We start from the raw sequence: 24,281 nt of genomic DNA, 5'->3' as shown, positions 1-24,281 counted from the left end.
CTCACCTCTACACACTCCACGAGGAAGGAGGACAGCATGGAACCCGAATTAAACATCCTACCAGCTATTGTCTACCTGCTCATCTACCACGAGTACGAACGCCGGCGCAGACGACAACGGTGAGTACTGCACCTACGACACAGGGGAGGGGGAGGAGGAAAGCTTACGGGCACACACATACGCCATACAGCCACCCCCCCACCCCAAATACCTACACCCCAATGCAGAGCAACAAGTCAGAGTGACACCCCCCAAACCCACCGGAATAATGCAAAGACACAATTAAAATGATCTATAAAATATATGTATAAATAGCTCCATTGAAGTTATGGGAAATATGCAATATGAAAGATACAAAATAAGGAATGAACATAGTTGAAAATATATACATAGGCAATAAGTCCTGCCCATTCTGTCAAAGTTCCATAGTCCGTGGGCCAATGTGCACAAACACATGGGCAAAGCCCACACACGAGACCAGATACCATTGGAGAGAACACTGCTGGGGCATCAGATGATAAAACTAAAGGCACCTCAGGGGAAGGGAAGGGGGGGCACCTCAGCCACATGAGTCCACGATGCCAGATCCACGAGGGGCCTCCATGCCCACTGTCCCATCCTGGGGAGTGCAAAGCCACAGTCACACAAGTCTCTACAGTGGGTGGCTTGCCCACTGTGCCATCCTGGGGAGTGCAAAGCCACAGTCCATCAGATGGATTACCGACTCCACTGTTAATGGAGGAGGCATGGTGCCCAGAGTGCTTCGTGAAGCCCTGCTCAACACAGCACCGGCACTGTCAATGGGCCAGCGGTGCTTGAGACGGCAGTGCCCAGCGGAGCGGTGCTTGAGAGGAAGGGCCCAGCGGAGCGGGCCTTGACAGGAAGGGCCCAGCGGAGCGGTGCTTGAGACGCCGGTGCCCAGCGGAGCGGTGCTTGACAGGAAGGGCCCAGCGGAGCGGTGCTTGAGATGAAGGGCCCAGCGGAGCGGTGCTTGAGACGGCGGTGCCCAGCGGAGCGGTGCTTGACAGGAAGGGCCCAGCGGAGTGGTGCTTGAGATGAAGGGCCCAGCGGAGCGGTGCTTGACAGGAAGGGCCCAGCGGAGCGGTGCTTGAGATGAAGGGCCCAGCGGAGCGGTGCTTGAGATGAAGGGCCCAGCGGAGCGGTGCTTGAGATGAAGGGCCCAGCGGAGCGCTGCTTGAGACGGCGGTGCCCAGCAGAGCGGTGCTTGACAGGAAGGGCCCAGCAGAGCGGTGCTTGACAGGAAGGGCCCAGCGGAGCGGTGCTTGAGATGAAGGGCCCAGCGGAGCGGTGCTTGACAGGAAGGGCCCAGCGGAGCGGTGCTTGAGATGGCGGTGCCCAGCAGAGCGGTGCTTGACAGGAAGGGCCCAGCGGAGCGGTGCTTGAGATGAAGGGCCCAGCGGAGCGGTGCTTGAGATGAAGGGCCCAGCGGAGCGGTGCTTGAGACGGCGGTGCCCAGCGGAGCGGTGTTTGACAGGAAGGGCCCAGCGGAGCGGTGCTTGAGACGGCGGTGCCCAGCGGAGCGGTGCTTGACAGGAAGGGCCCAGCGGAGCGGTGCTTGAGACGGCGGTGCCCAGCGGAGCGGTCCTTGACAGGAAGGGCCCAGCGGAGCGGTGCTTGACAGGAAGGGCCCAGCGGAGCGGTGCTTGAGATGAAGGGCCCAGCGGAGCAGTGCTTGACAGGAAGGGCCCAGCGGAGCGGTGCTTGACAGGAAGGGCCCAGCGGAGTGGTGCTTGAGATGAAGGGCCCAGCGGAGCGGTTCTTGTCACGGCTGGCCCCTGTTCAGCGGTTCTTGTCACGGCGGGCCTCTGTTCAGCGGTTCTTGTCAAGGCGGGCCCCTGTTCAGCGGTGCTTGTCACGGCGGGCCCCTGTTCAGCGGTGCTTCTCACGGCGGGCCCCTGTTCAGCGGTGCTTCTCACGGCAGGGTCCTGTTCAGCGGTTCTTGTCACGGCGGGCCCCTGTTCAGCGGTGCTTCTCACGGCGGGCCCCTGTTCAGCGGTTCTTGTCACGGCGGCCCCCTGTTCAGCGGTTCTTGTCACGGCGGGGCCCTGTTCAGCGGTGCTTGTCACGGCGGGCCCCTGTTCAGCGGTTCTTGTCACGGCGGGGTCCTGTTCAGCGGTTCTTGTCACGGCGGGCCCCTGTTCAGCGGTGCTTCTCACGGCGGGCCCCTGTTCAGCGGTTCTTGTCACGGCGGGCCCCTGTTCAGCGGTGCTTCTCACGGCGGGCCCCTGTTCAGCGGTGCTTCTCACGACGGGCCCCTGTTCAGCGGTTCTTGTCACGGCGGGCCCCTGTTCAGCAGTGCTTGTCACGGCGGGCCCCTGTTCAGCAGTGCTTGTCACGGCGGGCCCCTGTTCAGCAGTGCTTGTCACGGCGGGTCCCTGTTCAGCGGTGCTTGTCACGGCAGGCCCCTGTTCAGCGGTTCTTCTCACAGCGGGCCCCTGTTCAGCGGTTCTTCCCATGGCGGGCCCCTGTTCAACGGTGCTTGTCACGGCGGGCCCCTGTTCAGCGGTGCTTCTCACGGCGGGCCCCTGTTCAGCGGTTCTTCTCACGGCGGGCCCCTGTTCAGCGGTTCTTGTCACGGCGGTCCCTTTTCAGCGGTTCTTGTCACGGCGGGCCCCTGTTCAGCGGTGCTTGTCCTGTGTTTCTAGGGAGCCAGACCTGGCCAAGACTTCCCGCTCAGTCGCCATCCGACCTTGCGGTTGCGGGGCCCTCCTGTGATGGAGTCCTGGGCCCGTGGGTGTCGTCCGTCACAACCGGAATGGGGCTGGTGGGGCCCTCCTGGGCAGCTCGCCTGCTGCCTGACTTCTCCGCCCTGCTGACCTTGCCCTCCTTCGCTGAAGCTCTGTGGCCCTTGCCTCCCTTTGATGATGTGGCAGGTGACGGGGCAAGGCTACTGTCCTTGGTGGCAGCCGTCTCAGGCTTGTCGCGCCGGCCCTTAGTTTTTTTTGTCCTCTTCCCAGGGGGGTGGGCTGGCTGTCCCCTTGCTGCTGGCCGATGTTCCTGCCCTAGGAGCTGGTGGACTCCAATAGCCCTGCACTATGGTCATAGTAGATGCAGGGCTGGTGGTGGCTGAGGTGCTTTTTTTACTCTTATCAGATGGAGGGGGTGGTTCAGTGATTGGAACGAGCTCAAGGTTGGAAAGGAACTGCACTTGGGAAGGACAGGGACGGGTAGGTGTAGTGGGTATGGGAGTGGAGGAAGAGGATGTGGTTGTAGGAGAGTCAAGTGTGCTGTCTTTGGGTGCAGGTGTTTGTGACGGAGGCTGTTGTGAGGTGGATGGCTGTTGGGTGGGTGTCTGCCTGCGTTTGTGTGGTTTGGAAGAGGGGGTGACAGACACACTGGGAGAGGACACAGGGGACGTGTAAATGGCAGTGGGGGTGGTGACTGCACGTGTGCGGACTGTAATGGACGGTGTGCTGGTGATGGAAGTACTGGCTGATGGTGGTGTGCATGCAGGTGTGAGTGGAGACGTCACAGGGAGGGAGGAGGGAGATGAGGAGGTGGGGGACACAGAGGTGGTAATGACTGTTGGCATGTCTGCATCTGGATGTTGCTTGGGTGACTGCTTGTGGGATCTGTGGTGCTTATGTCTGGATGAGCTGCCCTTGGGTGTAGAGGTGTGTGCAGGCTGGTCTGATGGTGTGGATGGGATAGGCAGAGGAACAGGAGACTGGGACTGGGTGGAAGGAGTCAGAAGAGGGAGGCTGGAGACAGGGACAATGGCTGCCGTCAGTGCTGAGGCCAGAGCGTTGAACGATCGCTGATGGGCAGCCTGACCCGAATGAATGCCCTCCAGGTATGCATTGCTCCGATGCACCTCCCTTTCTACACCCTGGATGGCATTCAAAAGGGTGGACTGCCCAACAATGAGCGTCCGCAGGTGGTCAATGACCTCCTCACTGAGGGCAGCAGGGGTAACTGGGGCAGGGCCTGAGGTGCCTGGGGCGAAGGAGATGCCCGGCTTCCTGGCCGAGCGGGCACGGGGCGAAGGCTGAGGGGCTGCTGGGAGGGCGGGGCTGGTGCGCTGGGTGGCGGCTGTACCTGTTGTGGCGGTGGGCACGGATGTTGCCGCCACCGCAAGGGAGCTCCCTTCCGAGGACGTGTCGGTATCGCTGACGTCTCCACGGGTCCCCGTTGTGGAGCTCCACTCGCCCTCCGTCTCACTGGTGTACTCAGAGTCTGTTGCATGGCCCTCCGTGGCCATGTGAGATGCAGCTCCCTCGTGCGCCTATGCCACTTCTCCTCCGCCTGATGATGCTATTGCACACATGAACAGGAAGACAAAGAAAATGGGTGCGGGGGGGGAGAAATGAAGACAGGTTGAGTGCATGCATTGCCAACACCGTTGTCGGAGAGGACAGACACAGAAGCCCCCTGCACTAGGCCGCGCAATCGGGGTACACTACTCAGTTATTGTGACTAGGCCTACAGGTCTATGGACGACAAATGTACACATAGATGACACAGGGCCATGAATAGCTGTACTTGGCACCCTACAGAGGTGGGGGGCGGGGGCACAGCGCCATGCCTAACGGAGGGGCCTAGCCTACAGAATGCGCCCTGGCCTAGAGATAGCCACAGCCCTCCTCCCCCACCCAGACACCTTCACTGCGCGCAAAGATAGCGGAATGTGCTGATACTCACCCCCTTGTGCCTGCTGTGATGTCCTCACGCGCCCATCCAAATCGGGGTAGACCACCGCCAGGATCCGGGACATCAGGGGGGTCAATTGGCGGCTGGCACCCCTCCTACGTTGGGAGGCCATCCCCAGCAGAGACTCGGCGGTCTTTCTGTTCCCGCGGCAGATGTCCTCCCACCTCTTTCGGCAGTGGGTGCCCCGTCTGTTGTGGACGCCCTGGGCCCGGACGTCCTTGGCGATGACACGCCAAATGTCGATCTTCTGATGGGCGCTGACCTATGTGACATGTACAGGGTGGTAAAGGAAATCTCATTACTTTTCTGCCTGGTCAATGTGAGTGCCCCCCCCTCCCCAACCTTGCCATGTGGCACATGCTCTCATCTTTCGTGCGTTGCACTCCTCATTCGCTCCCCTCCCCACCATCTTACATACACCCCACTCAACACAGGCATAGCCCATTCAACGTGCACCCTGTGTACTAACCTGTTGGTCTGGAGGACCGTAGAGTAGCGCATACTGGGGGAGGACCCCATCAACAAGTTTCTCCAATTCTTCAGAAGTGAAGGCAGGGGCCCTTTCCCCACTCGCAGCAGCCATTGTATCTCCCAGACCGAGGTCACAGCAGCACTTGCAGTATAGGTCCTCTCCTGTGGATGATCAGGTCTCGAGTGATTAATCAGATAGAAAATGGCGGTCACGCCCGCCGCGGTGCATACCGCGACCGCAGGCGCACATCCTCATTGGCTACTGAAGCCCATAGGGTGCAATGTTAACCAATGCGGCTTAGCACCGCGGGCTTCGACCGCCTACCGCCACGGTGTGCCACGCCAGCGCATTGACCTCACATCCCACTGTCACACTTCACAGGTCAGGCAGCCGCCATTTCAAGGGCCCACATGGCTGAATTTCTACTGCGTCACACACGCCTAGGCCTTGCATTGCCACTCATACAAGCCTTTCAATGCATAGCGATTCGTGTACTGTGCAAGCTGTGTGAACGAACCTGTGGGTTGCTTGACTCTGTGCTCCATGTTGTCCTTCCTAGGCACCGTCCGCTGGGACTTGCGAGGAGAAGGGTGAATCCTCCCGTGTACCGACCGCTGGTGGACCTGTCGACAATGGAAGAACGACATATCATACTTACATACAGGCTTGACAGAGCAACTATACATGAACTATGTGCCCAGCTGGAGCCAGACCTGATGTCCCCCATCCGCCAACCCATAGGGATTCCCCCTCTGGTGCAGGTTCTGTCAGTACTCCATTTTTTGGCAAGTGGGTCTTTTCAGACAACAGTGGCCATATCATCTGGGATGTCTCAACCTATGTTTTCTAAGGTTTTGTCCAGAGTGTTGTCTGCCCTGATGAAATACATGCGGCGCTACATTATTTTCCCTGAGGTGGGCGATTTGGCTACAGTGAAGGGTGATTTCTATGCCCTTGGACATATCCCCAACATCATTGGTGCCATTGATGGGACCCATGTGGCTTTGGTTCCCCCCAAAGAAAGTGAGCAGGTGTACAGAAACAGAAAAAGTTATCATTCGATGAATGTCCAGGTGGTCTGCTTGGCTGACCAGTACATCTCCCATGTAAATGCCAAGTTCCCTGGGTCAGTGCATGACGCGTATGTCATGCGAAATAGCAGCATCCCTTATGTGATGGAACAGCTACAGAGACACCGTGTGGCTAATTGGTGACTCTGGTTACCCCAACCTGTCGTGGCTACTGACCCCAGTGAGGAATCCCCGGACCAGGGCTGAGGAACTGTACAATGAGGCCCATGGGCGAACTAGGAGAATCATAGAAAGGACCTTCGGGGTCCTGAAGGCCAGGTTAAGGTGCCTGCATATGACAGGGGGATCCCTAATGTACTCACCAAAGAAGGTGTGCCATATCATCGTGGCCTGCTGTATGCTTCACAATCTTGCTTTGCGACGCCAGGTGCCTTTTCTGCAGGAGGATGGTCCAGAAGGTGGTGTTGTAGCAGCTGTGGAGCCTGGGGAGAGTGAAGAGGAGGAAGACGACGGGGACGACACGGACAACAGGGATACAGTCATACAACAATATTTTCAGTAGCACACAGGTAAGAATCACCCACGCCATTTTACATTTACTTAAGGCCTCATGCGTCTCCACTGTCTGTGTTTCCCCCCAGTTCCTGTTAACTGATTTGTGACTTTCCCTTCCCTTTTCAGAGCTGTATGACCCACTGCGTGGCTTCTGCTTTGTTTGCCCATGGACTAAAGCTTATTGAAATTGGTATGTTGTCATCACAAAGTAACTGGACATTATTGCACCGTTACGTGTAATACATTTGTTAAGAATACAAGCAGACTCCTGTTATTTTATGTGCAATAAGTGATTTATTTTAAGTTCTACATATAGGTACATGATTGTAAAACGGTGATGGGTGGGGGTGGAGTAATGTCCATGGCAGAGTCCAGTTCTCAGTCACACAGGTGCATTGTCCATATGCCTGTGGAAGAATGGAGCAGGGGCAGTTCAAGGTTGGACAGGGTGACAATGTGGGACAGTGGGATGACATCAGGGGGTATCTTAGGCTGGCGGGGTCTAGCAATCCTACTCTGTCTTCTTGTGAGATCTCAGGTTCCGCTTGCGGGGTGGTTCTTCTTCTGCAGGAGGTAGGGTTCTGGTGGCCTGTTGTTGTGTGGGGGCCTCCTGTCCACTAGCGCCGGCGGAGGTGGTAGGCTGTTCCTGGCCTGGGCTAGTGACAGGGGCCCTTTGGGGTGCCACATGGTCCCGCAATGTGGTGACTATCTGGTTAAGGGCCACGACGATGGTCCCCATTGCGGAACCGATGTTCCTCAGTTCCTCTCTGAACCCCATGTACCGTTCCCCCTGCAGTGCCTGGATCTCCTGGAACCTGGCCAGTACCGTCGCCATCGTCTCCTGGGAGTGGTGGTAAGCTCCCATGATGGAGGAGAGGGCCTCTTGGAGAGTCGGTTCCCTGGGCCTGTCCCCCCCCTGTCGCACAGCAGCCCTCCCAGTTCCCCTGTGTTCCTGGGCCTCTGTCCCCTGGACGGTGTGCCCACTACCACTGCCCCCAGGTCCCTGTTGTTGTTGGGGTGGTGGGTCAACCTGGGTGCCCTGTAGTGGTGGACACACCGCTGATCGACGTGCCCTGGAGACAGAGGCATGGGCCCGCTGGGTGGGAGCTGTGCTGGTGTTCCCAGAGGGGGTTGGGTCTGGTGTAGCCTGTGGCTGTCTGTGGGGAACCGACTGTCCAGAGGTCCCCGATGGGCTGGGCTGGTCATCTGGGTCCAGGGAGACAGAGCTGCTGTCATCGCTGGGGGCCTCTTCTGGGGGTGGGATGGACATCTCTGTACCCTCCGTGGCGGTGTGGTGGCGTTCGGGTCCTGCAGGGGTATAAAGGTATGGTTATTGCTTCTGTGTGTGGCATTTCGTGTGATGGGTGGGTGTCCGTGTACCCAAGTGCAGGCATTCCCTTGTGGGGGCTTTTGTGAGGGTGGCTTGTGGGGGTGATGTGTGTGTGCAGTGGGCATGCTTTGGTGATGGGTGTCCATGCTTTGTGGTCGCATGCAGGGCTTGGTGTTGGGATGGGTGGGTTGTGATGGTGAGCCATTTGCAAGGAGTTGGTGTGATGGGGGTGGGGGTGAGGGTGGGGGTATGATTTGGCATGCAGGTGGGGTGGGGGTGGGAAGCAGTAGTGGAGATTTGACTTACCAGAGTCCATTCCTCCGCCTACTCCTGCGAGGCCCTCAGGATGCAGGATGTGCAAGACTTCCTCCTCCCATGCTGTGAATTCTGGGGGAGTAGGTGGGGGTCCGCCGCCAGTCTTGTTGTGCCTTGATACCATGGAACGCACCTTCCACCGTAGGTCGTTCCAGCGCTTCCTTATGTCATCCCGATTGCGTGGATGCTGTCCCACCGCGTTGACCCTGTCCACTATCCTTTGCCATAGCTCCATCTTCCTGGCAATTGTGGTGTGCTGCACCTGTGCCCCGAAGAGCTGGGGCTCTACACGGACTATTTCCTCCACCATGACCCTGAGTTCTGCGTCAGTGAACCTGGGGTGTCTTTGGGGTGCCATGGGGTGGTGTGGATGACGTGTGGGGTGGCGTTTATGGTGATGAGTGTGGTGCGTGTGGTGGTGTGTGGTGTTTGCTGCGTGGATTCTGTGTGGGTGATGGTGTTGTGTGCCTCTGTGTTGTGTGATTGTCTATTCTGTGCTCTCTCTCTAGCCTTCGTCAATCATTTCGGGCCGTAGGGGTTTGTGGGTGATGTGGGTGTGTGTTTTATATTGTGTTGGGTGTGTGGGAGTGGTGTTAGTATGTGTATCAGGTGTGTGTGTTTCAAACTGACCAATGTGGCTGAGTTTTCTATGTGTGTGTGTATTTTGACCGCGGCGGTGTGTACCGACAATGGAATATCGCGGTTGAAAGACCGCTGCGGGGATTTGTGGGTCGGAATGGAATGGGCGTACTTCGGTTGGCGTGACGGTGGAGGTTTGGTCATCGCCATTTTTTTGCTGACCTTTGGTGGGGCGGACTTTTGTGGATGTCGGGTTTTTGGCGGTTTGCCATTTGCGGGTCAGAATGACCGTTGCGGTTTACCGCGGCGGTGTTCTGGCGGTCTTCTGACCGGCGGTAAGCGCCTTTTACCGCCGAGGTCAGAATGACCCGCTTAGTGAGCTCCTTCCTCCTAAAAAGCATGTTAAGAGCCTGGGGATCAGTTTGGATCCCCTTCTGACACTAGACCTGCAGGCTACGAACATATCTACTACTTGTTTTCCCCTATTGAAACTTCTTAGGAAGATTTTTGCTATTCTTCCAGCACTGGCTAGAAGACTTATTGTGCAAGCTATTATTCTTTCAAGGCTAGACTATGGGAATGGCCTTTTCCTAGGTTCCCCAATATATGTTAAAAAGAAATTACAGAGAGTTCAAAATGCTGCAGCTCGTTTATTACTGAACATCCTGAGAAGGTCTTCTGTGAAGGCTGGATTGGCTTCTTTGCACTGGTTGCCTGTTGGACAGCAGATCAAATTTAAGGCTCTATGTCATATCCACAGGTCTTCGCATGATAGAGGACCTATGCTCCTTAGGAATCTGGCTACCTTTTATAGGCCGAATAGAGTTTTGAGATCTACTACTCTAGCTTTGGTAATCGTACCGAAAATAAAGAAAGCAAGATGGGGTGGGTCCTCTCTGATGTTTTTAGGAGCTAAATTGTGGAAATCGCTTCCCCTTAATCTTCGGCTGATGGAGCAAGAATTGGAATTTCGAAAGGCCTTGAAAACTTGGTTCTTCTAGGTCCGTTTTTCTTATTCCTTTCTCGTTGCGTATCATTCTCATCCCCTCTGTGGTTAGGTTTTAGTAGCGCTGGGAAACCCGAGGGTAGCCATGCGCTCTATAAATTGTGTAAAATAACATAACATAACATAACATATATAGTTTCCTTATGTCGAAAAAAGACCCTAAAACACTTGCGCAAATGTTGCCGAGTTTGTTATCTGCATGGTAACCTAAATATTGACAATTTGCCAAAATCGAAAGTTCATAAGGTGCAAATAACTGGATCCCCGGCATAGAAAATAGGATAATGCAAAGAAATTGAAGAGGTGATCCCTTTGCTTTGACAGGTTCAAAATCAAGTTTCTAAAGGAAACTCTTTTTTTATTGATTTATGTAGCTTGGTACACATTGGCCCGCCCCCTACCACCACCCCTTTACCCCTATCCCAAAGCTCCCTGCCTTACAGAAGGAATTATGTAGAGATGTTCAAAACTTGTGGACCCTCTCTCAGGCTCCCTTCAGACCCCATCCCTGTCCACTGTGGCTCCTAAGAAAGACTGTCAGCCCTTTTTGCTGAATCACTTTCAGGGTCCTTATGTTTGACTGTGTCCTACTTGTCTATAAAATGTAATATTTTGAGAACTCCAGGGCATAATAGTGCCTTGAATGCCCCTGCTATAAATGATATGCAGAGAACCCTAGTTCCCTTCGAACCCTGCCCAGCTTTAGTCAAATGCTACCGAGAGTTTTTCCATGCCCAGCACCTCCTACATCCTGCAAAGCCAGGTTCGTGCTCTGGCACTGTCCTAGTGCCTCACAGGCCATGGCAGTCTGTCAAGCAGCGCACACCGAGAATGTAATAATCACTGTCCCCCAGGGGAGAGTAGTCGGTATGTTTGTTTATTTGGCGAACCACTATTGTGTAAGTCGACAATGTGGAATCTCTCTCTCAAATATTGAGTTTATGTCAGAGAATACGTTCTGCCAGTATCATTTTCTCTTTGGGCAGTTTCATATCAAGGGCAGCAGGGCAGCAGGGCAGCAGGGCACCAGTCCCATCTCACCCGCTCCGGCACTCCTCCTGCTTCGAAGCATTCCATGAATGTATACTTATTGGTGTATAGTACCAACATTGTGTGGTTTTCAGCATAGCTACTCTGCCCATGGGACTCATGGCTGTCCTTTCTGTTCTATAGAAGAGATATGACCATTCTGTGTCTGTGAGTGATTTAGGGGCTTATTTATACTCTGTTTGCGCTGGATTTGCGTCGTTTTTTTTTTACGCAAATCCGACGCAAAACTAACTCCATATTTATACTTTGGCGTTAGACCCGTCTAGCGCCAAAGATCCTGGAGTTTGCGTCATTTTTTAGCGTGGACACCTTCCTTGCGTTAATGATATGCAAGGTAGGCGTTCCCGTTTAAAAATGACTCCGAGGCATGTGCGCCGTATTTACACTCCCGGGCAAAAATGACGCCCGGGAGTGGGCGAGTCAAAAAAAATGACGTCCAGCCGCTTTAGCGTCATTTTTTAGCGCCTGGTCAGGGCAGGCGTTAAGGGACCTGTGGGCTCGGAAGGAGCCCAGAGGTGCCCTCCCATGCCCCCAGGGACACCCCCTGCCACCCTTGCCCACCCCAGGAGGACGCCCAAGGATGGAGGGACCCATCCCAGGGAACTTAAGGTAAGTTCAGGTAAGTATTTTTTTTTATTTTTTTTTGTGGCATAGGGGGGCCTGATTTGTGTCCCCCTACATGCCACTATGCCCAATGACCATGCCCAGGGGACATAAGTCCCCTGGGCATGGCCATTGGGCAAGGGGCATGACTCCTGTCTTTGCTAAGACAGGAGTCATTTGAATGGGGGTTGGGAGTAAAAGAAAATGGCGCTAATCGGGTTGAGGCGAAAATTTTGCCTCAGCCTGACTTGCCCCATTTTTTGGCGCCCAAGCTCCATTTTCCCCTACGCCGGCGCTGCCTGGTGTAAGTCATTTTTTTTTACGTACACCAGGCAGCTCCGCCGGCTAACGTCATTCCATAAATAAGGCGCCCGCATGGCGCTTTGGAATGGCGTTAGCCGGCGTTAAATTTTTTGACACACAACTGCGTTGGCGCAGTTGTGCGCCAAAAAGTATAAATACGGCCCTAAGTTCCTCCTTCCCCCATCTCTTCCACACAGGGGATTTGCCTTTTTATGTTGTATAGGTGTAAAATGGGTGTGAAATGTGAGAGCAGTCATTTGTTGTCTCTTTTTAAGGAAGTGGCCGCCTCTCAAATGTCAAAAGGGGCCTACTAGTATTTAGGCTGAGGTCATTGCGCATTACCCAGTGTCTAATTGAAGGAATTTCAGTCTCTTCCACTCCTGAAATACAACATTCTTTTTAATCTACTTGAAGACGCAGAGACCTTTCGGTTCATAGAAATCATCAATTCTTTTACAGCCTGCTTTTTACCATGCACCAGATACATCTCCTCTTGCAGCTGGAGACGAGTCAGGGTTGCTTATGTTAGGTGTTAGTGGAGTGGGAAAGGTAGTGAGCCCTTTATGAATGTTACCACAGCTCAAGAGGCCAAAGCGGCCTTGGCGATCAGGAAGAAGTACAATCCTCAAAGACAACGGTTTTGTGGTGGCCAGATCGTTTTCCAAATATGAGCCTGGACTGTCGTCTGTTCTATGAAACACCATTCATTTTTGGACTTTTTAATATTCCATTCTACTATATAATGGAGTTGTGCTGCATGGTAATGGGTAGTGAGTCTGGGAAGTCCCACTGTCTTGATGATTGCCCCCCCAACCCCAAAGTCTGCAAGAAGAGTGTCATTTTTAGAGACTACTACTTGGGAATGATTTTGGTGTCATGTTTCAGTCTCTACGTTGTGCTCCAGACTATCTGAGGCAAAATCTTAGCTGTGCTCAGTTATGACATGTAATTAAAAGATGTGCAAGAGACAGAATCACATTTGGATATACCTACCATAATAACTGTATTTAGTTTACATCTTTGGACATTGAGTTTGTTGAGATAAAGCATTGTCTGAGCACATCTAGTATCAGTAACAGAGCACAGCCAGATAACCAAAGATGACCCATTCATGCACACACACATTACACACGCTTCACACCCGCATGCATCACACAAACACAGTCACACACACCCCGAAACACACACACAACATCCCCCACCCCCTCCCCTGTTGGAGAACCTGACTTACCTGCTTGCAGGGGGTCCTCCGGCAGGAGACGGGACACAGCGCTTCTGCCAGCAGCAGTGTCCACCAGCAGAGCACTGCCAAGCCATATCATGACTCATGACATGGTCGGCTGCGTTTTGCTGGCGTGGCGCTGCTGCCGGCAGCAGTGCCACCTTACCGCCATCCACCACCATGACCATAAGTGGAATTCCACCAGCCTTCTGGCGGAATTCTGGCTACGGTCATATTTTGGTGGACGGTTGGTAGCCACGACGACGGTATGTTGGTGGCTGTCGCCATGGCGGTAGGCGGCATTTGGCACCAATGTTAGAATGAGGGCCTTAGTGTTAGCTTGACACTATATCAATGATTCCAGGATATGGAAGAAAAGTGTCCTTACCTGAAACCATGATTTGCCAGTATTCATCATCTACATGGTATAATTTGTAAACTTTCCCGCATTCTCTTCTTTACAGCAGTACAGTGTTCCAGGTGTGTTGTCAAAATGGCGGGTCTATGACTTTTATACACTTAGGGGGTGATTCTAAGCTTGGCGGGCGGCGGTAGCCGCCCGCCAAGCGGGGTACCGCCAGAAGACCGTACCGCGGTCAAAAGACCGCGGCGGTCATTCTGGGTTTCCCACTGGGCTGGCGGGCGACCGCCGAAAGTCCGCCCGCCAGCCCAGCGGGAAACACCCTTCCCACGAGGACGCCGGCTCAGAATGGAGCCGGCGGAGTGGGAAGGTGCGACGGGTGCAGTTGCACCCGTCGCGAATTTCAGTGTCTGCAAAGCAGACACTGAAATTCTTTGTGGGGCCCTCTTACGGGGGCCCCTGCAGTGCCCATGCCATTGGCATGGGCACTGCAGGGGCCCCCAGGGGCCCAGAGGCACCCCCTACCGCCATCCTGTTCCTGGCGGGAGACCCGCCAGGAACAGGATGGCGATAGGGGGTGTCAGAATCCCCATGGCGGCGGAGCACGCTCCGCCGCCATGGAGGATTCTCAAGGGCAGCGGGAAGTCCGTTTCTGGCCGCGGCTGAACCGCCGCGGTCAGAATGCCCAGCGGTGCACCGCCAGCCTGTTGGCGGTGCTACCGCCGACCTCCGCCATGGCGGTAATTACCGCCAGGGTCAGAATGACCCCCTTAATGACTCAAAGAGGTTCTCAGTGACACTACTTTGCCTGAAATACTTTTTTAGGTTGCTTTTCTTGTGGAACGTCTTTGTGTTAGGAGACTCACTAAAATGTAAGAGTTGCACAGCTGATCCTTAGTAAAAATATGCTTTAGATGGTAAGACAAGAAAATAAACAAAACTACTTTTATTTTTATAACGCTTTAGTTTCACAGGCTTCAAATTGTTTCCTGGTTATCATTCCTCTAATTAGAAGAGAAAGTTCGAGAACATCTGTGTAAGAAGAAGCTGCAGAATTGGTTGATTCTGGAGACAAAAATGCACTGGATAGAATTTAGTGAAGAAATACACTTCAACTTTATGTTCAGTGATTTTCTGTCTCAAGGAAAGTAGCTTTCCTAAGTAGAGCAGAAGGTACTCCGACTTTCCACTGATGATTGTAAATTGCAAACGACGGCAGTAGCATGGTCTGGAGTCTTGCATTATATGGTTGTCTTCCCCCGACATCAGCCTGTCGGAGATCTAGAGATCTATAGTCTAACCAGAAGCTAAAGCTATGAATTCCTCAATGGAGGCTTTGCAAGTATGGTGGAATTTTTTTTTAAAGTGGCAGATGACAAGATATTTAGTAAACTACCTTCAAATATCAGACTAGCAAAAAAAAAAATTTCAAGCAAAGACTGAACAGCCTCTGCTAGATTCTTTAAATGCTGGAAGCTCAGTTGAACTTAATTAACTTTGCACAGTCTCTAACGTTTGAATTAGTTTCGTTATGTTGAATATTCGTTTATCAAATTTCTGACTATTTGTCCGGCACCTAAAAGCTGAGCCTTCAGCATTGAAGCTCTTTATAAATGTAACAAACAAAGCTAAATTAAATAAACTTAAATAATCTAAACAAAACAAAGGCATCTACTAGTATGTGGGTGTCCAAAAGTAGGTTTATGAACACCAGACCCATGCCAGATCTTCAAGATCTCCATGTGCCATCCATTTACAACCTAAATGCAAATAATTCCACATAGTCAGTGGTTATTGTGCTGTTGTAAAAGTCTCACAGCTGCTAGAATGGCGCATTAAAGTGCTTGTAAATGGAGCCGATATACATATGGTAAAGTGATCGGCATTGTATGGCTTTATGATTTAGTGCATGTTAGTGTTCCACTGAGGTATTTTGAAGTGTTTATGTGTGAGTTTTTGTAAGTGTGTTCATTTGTGTGAATGTATGACCCCCTATAATTGCAATACAATTAAGGAAATCACATTGTCACAAGACTCTCAGAGAGATTTGGTGAGCAACAAACTATACAGAAAGATGATTGCACGAACATACTGATAGTATAAGCTGGTAGCAATAACTAATGGGAAATATAAAAGAAGTCAGATGTGATAAACCTAAGTATATATTCTAAACAATGGGACACTTTTTAATGTTCAGTGGCCAAGTTTGGAAGTAGTGGAAGACTATTAAACACATGTACATAGGGTTTATGCTGGTCTGTCAGAACCTTTTGTGGGACCAGGGTCAGAAACTGAATTCAGAGCCCCATCTTTGGTTTTCGTACAAGAAACACCTCAATCTATGAAGAAAACATATTTTGTGGGGAAAGAGTGTAATTCATCAGGGTGCTCCAGCATTTGGCACCACCTATTTGGCAGTCACATGTTTTCTCATCAGGAATGAACAGATCAGGCCTGCTTTTCATATTTTTCTAATATGTTTTGTAGCAGGAGCACCGGGCCATAAAAAGATTGGGACCGAGGTCATAGAGGCTCAGATGTCTCATGTCTCGCTTGGTGAAAACCATATGTAACATGAACTACATCCCAATTGGGCCATATAGGCTATTACTATTGATTCTTCAAGTGTTTGTGTCTGTGGGATGTGCCACTCTGAACACGCCTTGTCATCAGCTATTCTGAGTATCTGTTTGTGTTAAACCATCTCAGTCATCTGTTTATCCATTTGATAGCTCGTCATCATAATAATCAAGGAGTTTACTGCAATAACACCGTTTTACGCCTGAGTGATAACTGATGCAAAACAAATCACTGAACCGGCGACTTAAATGTTGACGCAGTTGGCAGTATCTCTGCTGAGGTGAGCATAGCAATGGGACACTATGAGCACTATGGCTTCCCAAGTATTGAGGAGTACAGGTTTCAAATTCAGTCAGCCCTTGATCCTCAAAGCTCAAAAGTTAGGGCATGTATGTACATATATATGTATGTGTGTGTGTGTGTGTGTGTGTGTGTGTGTGTGTGTGTGTGTGTGTGTGTGCATGTGTGAGTGAGTGCATTAGGAACGATATATAACTTTTATTTTAAAATGAAATAAGGTCAACTTAAAAAGATTAAATACAACTTTTTAGCTTGTTTTAAAAAAAAAATATTTTAAATAATTTTAACATTGAACCATTTAGCACAATTTACTACACATTAAATAAAAATGTCAGACAGGTGGGTATTTTTAAAGTTATTTCTTAAACATTATATGTTAAATTAACGTATTTAAACTAAAAAAAATTTAAAGATATTTAATGTGATGAGCTGATATGCAGTGACATTTTATTTTACTTGTTCTTGCTTAATAAGAAATATTTAATTATTTGATATATATGTTAGACAGTAAATTATGTTGGTATTTTTTTAGAATAATAATGATCTTTAATAATTTTCTCATAATTTTCAATAGAGAGATCACCTCCATGTAGTTAGAGATCCACATCTATGTGTGCAGAGCCATAAATCATAACTTTATACTCATAAATCCTGCTGTAGGAGGCTCGACCACCTAATGTGAGGGGTGAAAACATGTAGGCCTACACTTAGGTGTAAATATACACACAAAAAAAAGTGAATCGCAAAAGTATAGGGTTACACCTAGAGCAGTGGTTCCCAACCTTTTGACTTTTGTGGACCCCCACTTTATCATTACTGGGAACCAGGATCCCCAACTGAATCATTACTGAAATCTGGGAACCCCTCCACTGATTCATTTCTGAAAGCTAGAGTCCTAATCTTCTAATGTTATTTAATTTCCTAAGTAGTCGGGGACCCCCTGAGGAGGCTTCACGGACCCCCAGGGACCCCCAGGGACCCCCAGACCACAGGTTGGGAACCACTGACCTAGAAGCATTAGTAAATACACACATGATTAAATATACAAATGTATATTTATCTTTGTGGATAGGTCCCTGAATCTTTTTTTTCCTTTTGTTTTCGTAAAATTCAGAATGGTTATTTTAAAGACAACAGATTGCTCTTTGAGAACTAATTTTTCTAGCAAAATTGTTTTTTATGTGTGCCTAATTATATCTTGCATGATCACACTTGGAATGTATACATTATGCCATGAGCACAATATTGTTTTTATACAAAATATTGTTATTTCTGAATTTCTAAAATAGATATTGACCATTAGTCAAATCTGTTGAATAAGCCTTTTGTTCTCAGGGGTGTAGCTTCAGGGGGGTGTTACATCCCCCTAATAAATGTATTGTCTTAGAAATAGTTGGGTATAGGTGCCTTCAGTCGGGTATTGTGGATAACATTCAGATTTCAGCTGGTATTACTACGTACACACAGAGAAAAAACGCACACACACTGTGTGAAAGTGCTAACAAATATTGGTTTATTACAGTACATTGTCTTTTCTCTCTCAGTACTCCTACCAAACCATTTTCCTCTCCCTTTCCACTGCCCTAGGCCCCTCTCATGCACTCTGCTTGTGGTATACTGAATTTAAATATTATATTGCAGCGTGATTGTTGGAAAATCTGAAGCTCATGCCCCTCTCACAATCTTACTGACCAAGCTACGCCCCTGCTTGTTCTTGACTAGCCCAGGGTTTTTAAGTTGTTCATATATAGAAGATTGAGTTACGCCTACATTTGTGATTAATACATTAATCAGTATTAAGAATTGAATAGCTGTTATAAAGGCTACTGATTCATGCCCCTTTTCAGATATACACACGCATTAAAATGAAGGCGGTAGTATTCTTCTCCGACAGCAGAACTTCAATGTACAATTGCTCTTCTAAAAGGAAATTTGCAGACAAAATCTGCATATATTTTGTTGCTTAGCTGAGTTAAGTTAAAATGGTCTACCTACGTATATATTTGTTTAATTATTTGTAATTTTTATAATGCATCGCGAGGTCACCTAGGTCACGTCAGAGAAGAGTGTAAATCATCTCGCTATATGGGGGAAAATAGCATGGGCGAAGGTAAACTGGTAAGAGGCTAGAGAATTTTGCACTTTACCAGCAGAAAAGAAAACACTTTGTGGCCCACAACTCCTTGTCCGGTAGGAAGGGAACCTTGGGTTAAGGCTTTTAACCTGCGCTTCCAGTTATCTCTGTTTTTGGATGTTTTTCTACAAAAAAAACTTCCCCCACCATTCTAAATGGGCTAGTAATCCCGAATCGGCCACACACGGATTTTTATGCCAGAATCGCGATTACAAACGTAGTGTGGTAAAAGTACGGTAATGCCACACGTTTTTCGTGCTCAAATGTGGGGTGTAAATGAATGCGTTGCCGTAAAGGTGAGGGATGAGGAAATACCTCACTGAAACCTTGTATGTCTATTCTGAGCGCTGCACGCTTGCCTCTGGGGTGCCCAGGCACTCGTTTTAAAATGGCTCCATGCCATAAATATTTTCCATGGAAAAATGTCACGTGTTTGTGGTGCTGTGGTATCAGCGCTCTTCTTCAGAGACCCGCAGTTGTGCTCTGCCAGCCTACCTTGGCCACCACAGGTGCCTCTCTCAGCTGAGCAGCTCCCCCGGGATGTGTGTTAATCCTTTTCCCCAAAGCAGCATTGTTTACACTCTTTCCCGAGCATATAAATGCACACTATATGAGGAAAGGCGTCTAGCAAGCACTCATTGGTGATGGTTATGTGTCATAATATTTATTGGTGATATTTGTATATTTAACATCAAGGTCAAGTAAATTCCACTGTCTAGAATGCTACATATTTATGCAAACAGAGAACAACAACATTTGCGTGAGGGAAGGCACTTTGAGGAGTAGTTTTTATATTTAGTTATTTCAATGTCGCGTTCGTCGCGCTACCTTTGGTGAATGTAGAAGTTGGCTTCGCCTGACCTCTTCCACAGGTAAGGCAGTGGCGTGTCGAAACTTTAGGGGGCCCTGTTGCAAAGTACATGGAGACCCCGCCCCTGCCCTGGACCCATTAGAAGCTTCCAGGCCAGGGGCCCGCCTCCCTTGCACAATGTACTGTGCTGAGGGGACCCTCTCGACATCCACCCCCACCACCTCAGGGCTGCCGGGGCTAATGTTACACCACGGAGCTGAGGGGCTCCAGAGCTCGTGGGGGAAGTCCCCAGAAGATTTCTCAACTGGACATCTCACCAATGGTTTGGGTTGCATTCTTCGGGGACTTTGACCTTGGGAGGGGCGAGGGTGATTAGTCCTATTAAAAGAGAGCTGCTGAGGCACCCCATACAGGGGCGTAGCGTAGTGCATTGGGGCAGCAGATACATTGGCACCAGAACCCCTTGATCCCTGATAACTCCTATATTTTACTACACCAACAGTAGTGGAGTGACAGAAGACATTTATAAAAAGGTGTAAGTCCCCAATGATACTACACAACAATAGAAAGAGAAGCTAAACAAAAAAGAAGGGATAGGCAATGAACAGAGGTAAATAAAGGGGGCGTATTCCTCATAGGAGACATAACCACATGGATATCAATTACAGCTATCCAGGGGTAGCAGCAGAGGTCCATGCTAGCCCTTTACTTCCGAAGGCAATACTCTTGCTATCTCTAGTTTCAGGGGCACTCGAGCCAGAGGCAGGAAGAGAAAGCAAACATGGATCTAAGAGCCATGTTTACTTACTGTACTTTCCTCTACAGACCCTCCATCCACAACTTCTTGGCAACAAATAGGAAGCGGCTATGGAGTTAAGGGCAAGGCAGTGGGTCGACCCTGTGATGTCATCGCAGTTACCATCTACACAGGGTGTCTTCTGCTCCCACAAATGGGGCTATAAGTGATGCTATAACAGTCACGTGTGGTAATGCAGAGAAAGGAGTACACCAGAGAACAAAGAGAAATGGAGCTCCATATAAACCAGCAAAAGATGACCTTTGAATGGTAGGTGTTTGTAGTGAGCACAGGAGAAGAATGGGTCTGTGAATAGTGATATGTTGTGTGAGATAGCAAAAGATAAAGAAAGAGAAGATAATTCTAGGATTAGTGGAGGAAAGAGTGAGAGACACTTTCAGCAAAAATGGAAGTGACCTCTTCAGATTGCTGAAGGTGCAAAATGTGAGAGAACAGACCAAAAACACAACAAGATGGTCTGAAGAGGAATGCAAGATAACATAACATTGAGAAATATCTCAGAGTGTGGTTCATACTCTCTCCTGTGTTACATGTGCTCACATAGGGCATTATGGGGGACCAAATTACCAATATCATCCAAAATTGCTGCTGAAGCCTTAATTTTCAAGGTTACAAGGTCTTGAGCAGAAGTGGTCATAGTTGCACTTTAAGTTCAGCCTTTAAGTTCTAAAAACGAAAACCAAAAGAGCGCCGAACCAAGTCACTTACAACGGATCTAGCAGATTTTAAACTTTCATCTGTGGTTTTCAGCAGTTCTTCCCCACACTCCTTCAAAATGTTTAGAGAAAAGGTAAAGCACAATGAATGGAGGCATTGTAATAGATGGACTTGAGCAAGAGTGGACTGTACGGGTCTAAGGCAAGTTAAGGAGTATTTTTAGACATTTGCCTTCCCTATAATTGAGTCAGTAGGATTATCTAGAACTAATAGCTAAGCTCCTTACATGACTTGGTAGATGATTTCATTATAAGCTTCAAATAAATGAGCATGTGCTAACCCTTCATAAAGATCATTAAAATGAGGTAATCCTTAATGGACACCAATGTGCACAACAGTGTTACATCTACATGTAATGTCAACGCGAGGGAAGTTAGAAAAGCATCTCTAAATACTAATAAGAAATTATTCTTTCCCATTTGTTCACTGTGAGCCATCATGCCCTTTTTCATAAGACTGCCAAAAGCCAGTACTTTGGTTTTCTCAATATTTATAGTTGAAGTATTAACTTTGCAACAATTCTAAAACGTTTCCAGCTTTCCCTGAAGCTCAACCTAAGTATAAACAACCATTGCCAAGTTGTCTGTGTATCAAAGACAGGAGTTGAGATGCACATCTATCCTTGGAGAAAAGTCTTAAGAAGAAGGTTTACTGTGTGTTAAATCTGCCAGTAATTGAGTAAATAAAAGAAGTGCTGCAACACACCTTTGCGTAAGTCATTCTGAATCTTAATACACTCTGACTGCTGACTCCCAGGTTCCAATTCCAATTAGAATAATTATGACTAAGCATTTCTTGCATATGTGCCCATAATCCTGGGAGCATATTTAGGACTTCAGTTTGTTAGAAAGCTGCCCAGAAATCCATGAAACAACAGCAAAAATAGGCCGGCTGCTCGACGGATCTCTATGTCGGCAACAACAATGATCCACAGTGAAATGTCCCTTCCCTAAAACAACCCTTCTGCCAGTAAACAAGATCATGTTCTTCTACTCAGACAACAATTATTTGCGGAAGAATTTTTGCACCCTCACAAAAAGCAGGCAGTAATTGTCAGGATCGTTCAAATAGCCACTTTTTAAATTGTGACTTACAAACGCCACGCTTCCCAGAGGAATGTATGTGTACTGTTTTAATTGCCTATGAGAAGGAAGGAGCAAGCTGGCTCTCCCGCCATTGGTATTTTTAGCCTTTGCAGCTGTGTGTTACCTGGCCCTGCTGCTCTTGTAAATTTCATCTGCTTGATTGTGCGTTAATCTAGTTGATTGTGCGATAATCGGCTCAATTGTGCTTAAATCTGCAATCTAGAATACCATGGTAGCGATCCCCTTCCTTCTGCTCATCATGATTCCAATGAAACATAGCAATAACAAACTGAGCTTTTTCTTTCTATATACCAGAACATACTTTAAGTAGCTATGGCAGTTGAGAAGGTGTGCATCCTTAATATCGACCTCAGAATATCGATGGGATACAATATTGATGACAAAATATCAAAGGAAATATCAATAAGTAAGTAAGTCTAGATTTTCTATACCTAACTCCACATATATGTACCTGCATGGTACATATATATTCAATTTACATAGATGTGGAGTTGTGATAGTAAATCTGTACTTCTGTATCTGCACTTACCTTTTTTCTGCCCTCGATATTCTTTTACCACAATATTTTAGGAGTCAATATTCAGTAGTGCAATCATTGAGAAGAACGGATATATTAGGCGGTGCAAGGTAAATGTCTAGTACTGATGCTAGAGGGCCAAGATGTCCTCTGAATGGGGTACTCCTTCCTCTTCAGACTGATATGAGTATGCCTCTGAAACAATATCTACAAAAGTTTCTCAATCTCTTGGGAATAAGTATCACTGGTTGTCTCCCCAGAGATTAGATGAGGATTCATTGTTTTTTTGTTTCTCTGTGTTTATGGAGGCCTTTGGAGATCAGGGAGCGAAAAGAAGAGCTGGCATTTCCATTACAGGTGACAAGCACCAAATGGGCTTTTTCATTTGTGAATAATTGTTTCAAGGCTTGGAAAGTTAATGGTTTATTTTATTAGTCAAGTCACTCATTTGACATGGAATCAACCCATATTGTTCAACATTACACCTCGATTTGCTGGTTACGTCTATTTTTCTGTTGTAATTTTTTTTACAGTGTTGTCATGTGTGAGATATTATGTGTGTTACAGGTTATTATTCCAAAATATTGACCACAAAAATATCGACCTGCAACTACATTGACTTAAAAATATTGACTTGTACTACAGATTTACTATTGTGACTCCACATCTACTTACCTTGATGATATTGTGCAAGTTAACAGGGAAGTAAATTCTAGCAGTTTATATTTTTGCCACTCTATATTTTAGAATTGATATTTTTGTAAAACACCAGGACATGTTTTATATAAGTTTCCTTCCATACTCAATAATCAGGTATACCGTTCTTTTTATACGGTTTGTTGCTCTTAGTTATGTAATCAAGAGGCTGCTTTACAATATATGAAACAATGTATTATGAATTTCCTGTTAAAGCTGCATCTTTTGGCAATGGGTCTACCAAATTCCAAACTTCTCAAGGTTCTTGTATATTTGGATAGCTAATGCCCTCTGCTCTAAACTGCTCATAAAGCCTGCGCACTAGAGAAGACTTGACCACTGTTATTGCCTCTATGGTTTACAAATGGACTTACAAATAAACCAGTTACTGAAAGCCCAAATTCTGTTCTCAGATTAATTGTCTTTCTAGGTTAGAGAGCTCAATCAACACAAGCAGGAAAAGCTCCTGACTGGTTTCCTGTGAAATATTGCAAGTGATTTAAAAAAAGAAGATTGACTAGAGCTTCCTGTGAAATATTGCAAGTGATATGAAAAAAGAAGGTTGACTAGAGAAATTCGATACTGACATGGCACAGCGGGGACCGCTTTAGGGGGATGAAACTGGTGCTGCCGTACTGGGCGCGGACCTGGAGGGGGGGTACTGACTTTAGGGTGGGGCGCTGTTTTGAGCTGGATCTTCCGATTTTAAAGCACCTGCTGCAGAGTTCCATGTGTGCATTATGACTTTCAGGCAGCAATAAAAATGCCAAGATAACTCTTGTGATTAATGTTCCTGCTAGAGAGAGAGAGCAGAGTTGTGTCTACTGGCAGTTTTACTCTCACCATAAAGTAGTGCAGAGGGTTAATATGCCTGCTGCAAAGAACAAATCTGTATTGTGTATGGACAGTTGAGTGAAGTAGCAAAATGAGCCTTTACCAGAGCCTTACAGAAAATTAAATGTATGTGAGAGAGGCGCTATGGAGATATAAGGGGCACTGTTGCCCGTGGTAGTGAGGGAATCTGAAGAGGAAGTCATGGAGTGGGTGTGCAAAAAACATTGTTGCAGTGGGCGCCACCGGCACTAAAGCCGGCCCTGTGGCACAG

The 24,281-nt window shown here is 48.5% G+C and overlaps 1 protein-coding gene across 7 annotated transcripts in view; it reads left to right on the top strand.

Moving 5' to 3' along the window:
• The window catches only part of KCNMA1 (potassium calcium-activated channel subfamily M alpha 1), a 1,226,483-nt gene that overhangs the window by 304,217 nt on the left and 897,985 nt on the right, over positions 1-24,281 (top strand). The gene's annotated exons all lie outside the window — the stretch shown is intronic.

This window comes from Pleurodeles waltl, chromosome 6 (genome assembly GCF_031143425.1).
Source record: "Pleurodeles waltl isolate 20211129_DDA chromosome 6, aPleWal1.hap1.20221129, whole genome shotgun sequence".
NCBI lineage: Eukaryota > Metazoa > Chordata > Amphibia > Caudata > Salamandridae > Pleurodeles > Pleurodeles waltl.
This window is presented reverse-complemented; position numbering and strand designations above follow the sequence as displayed.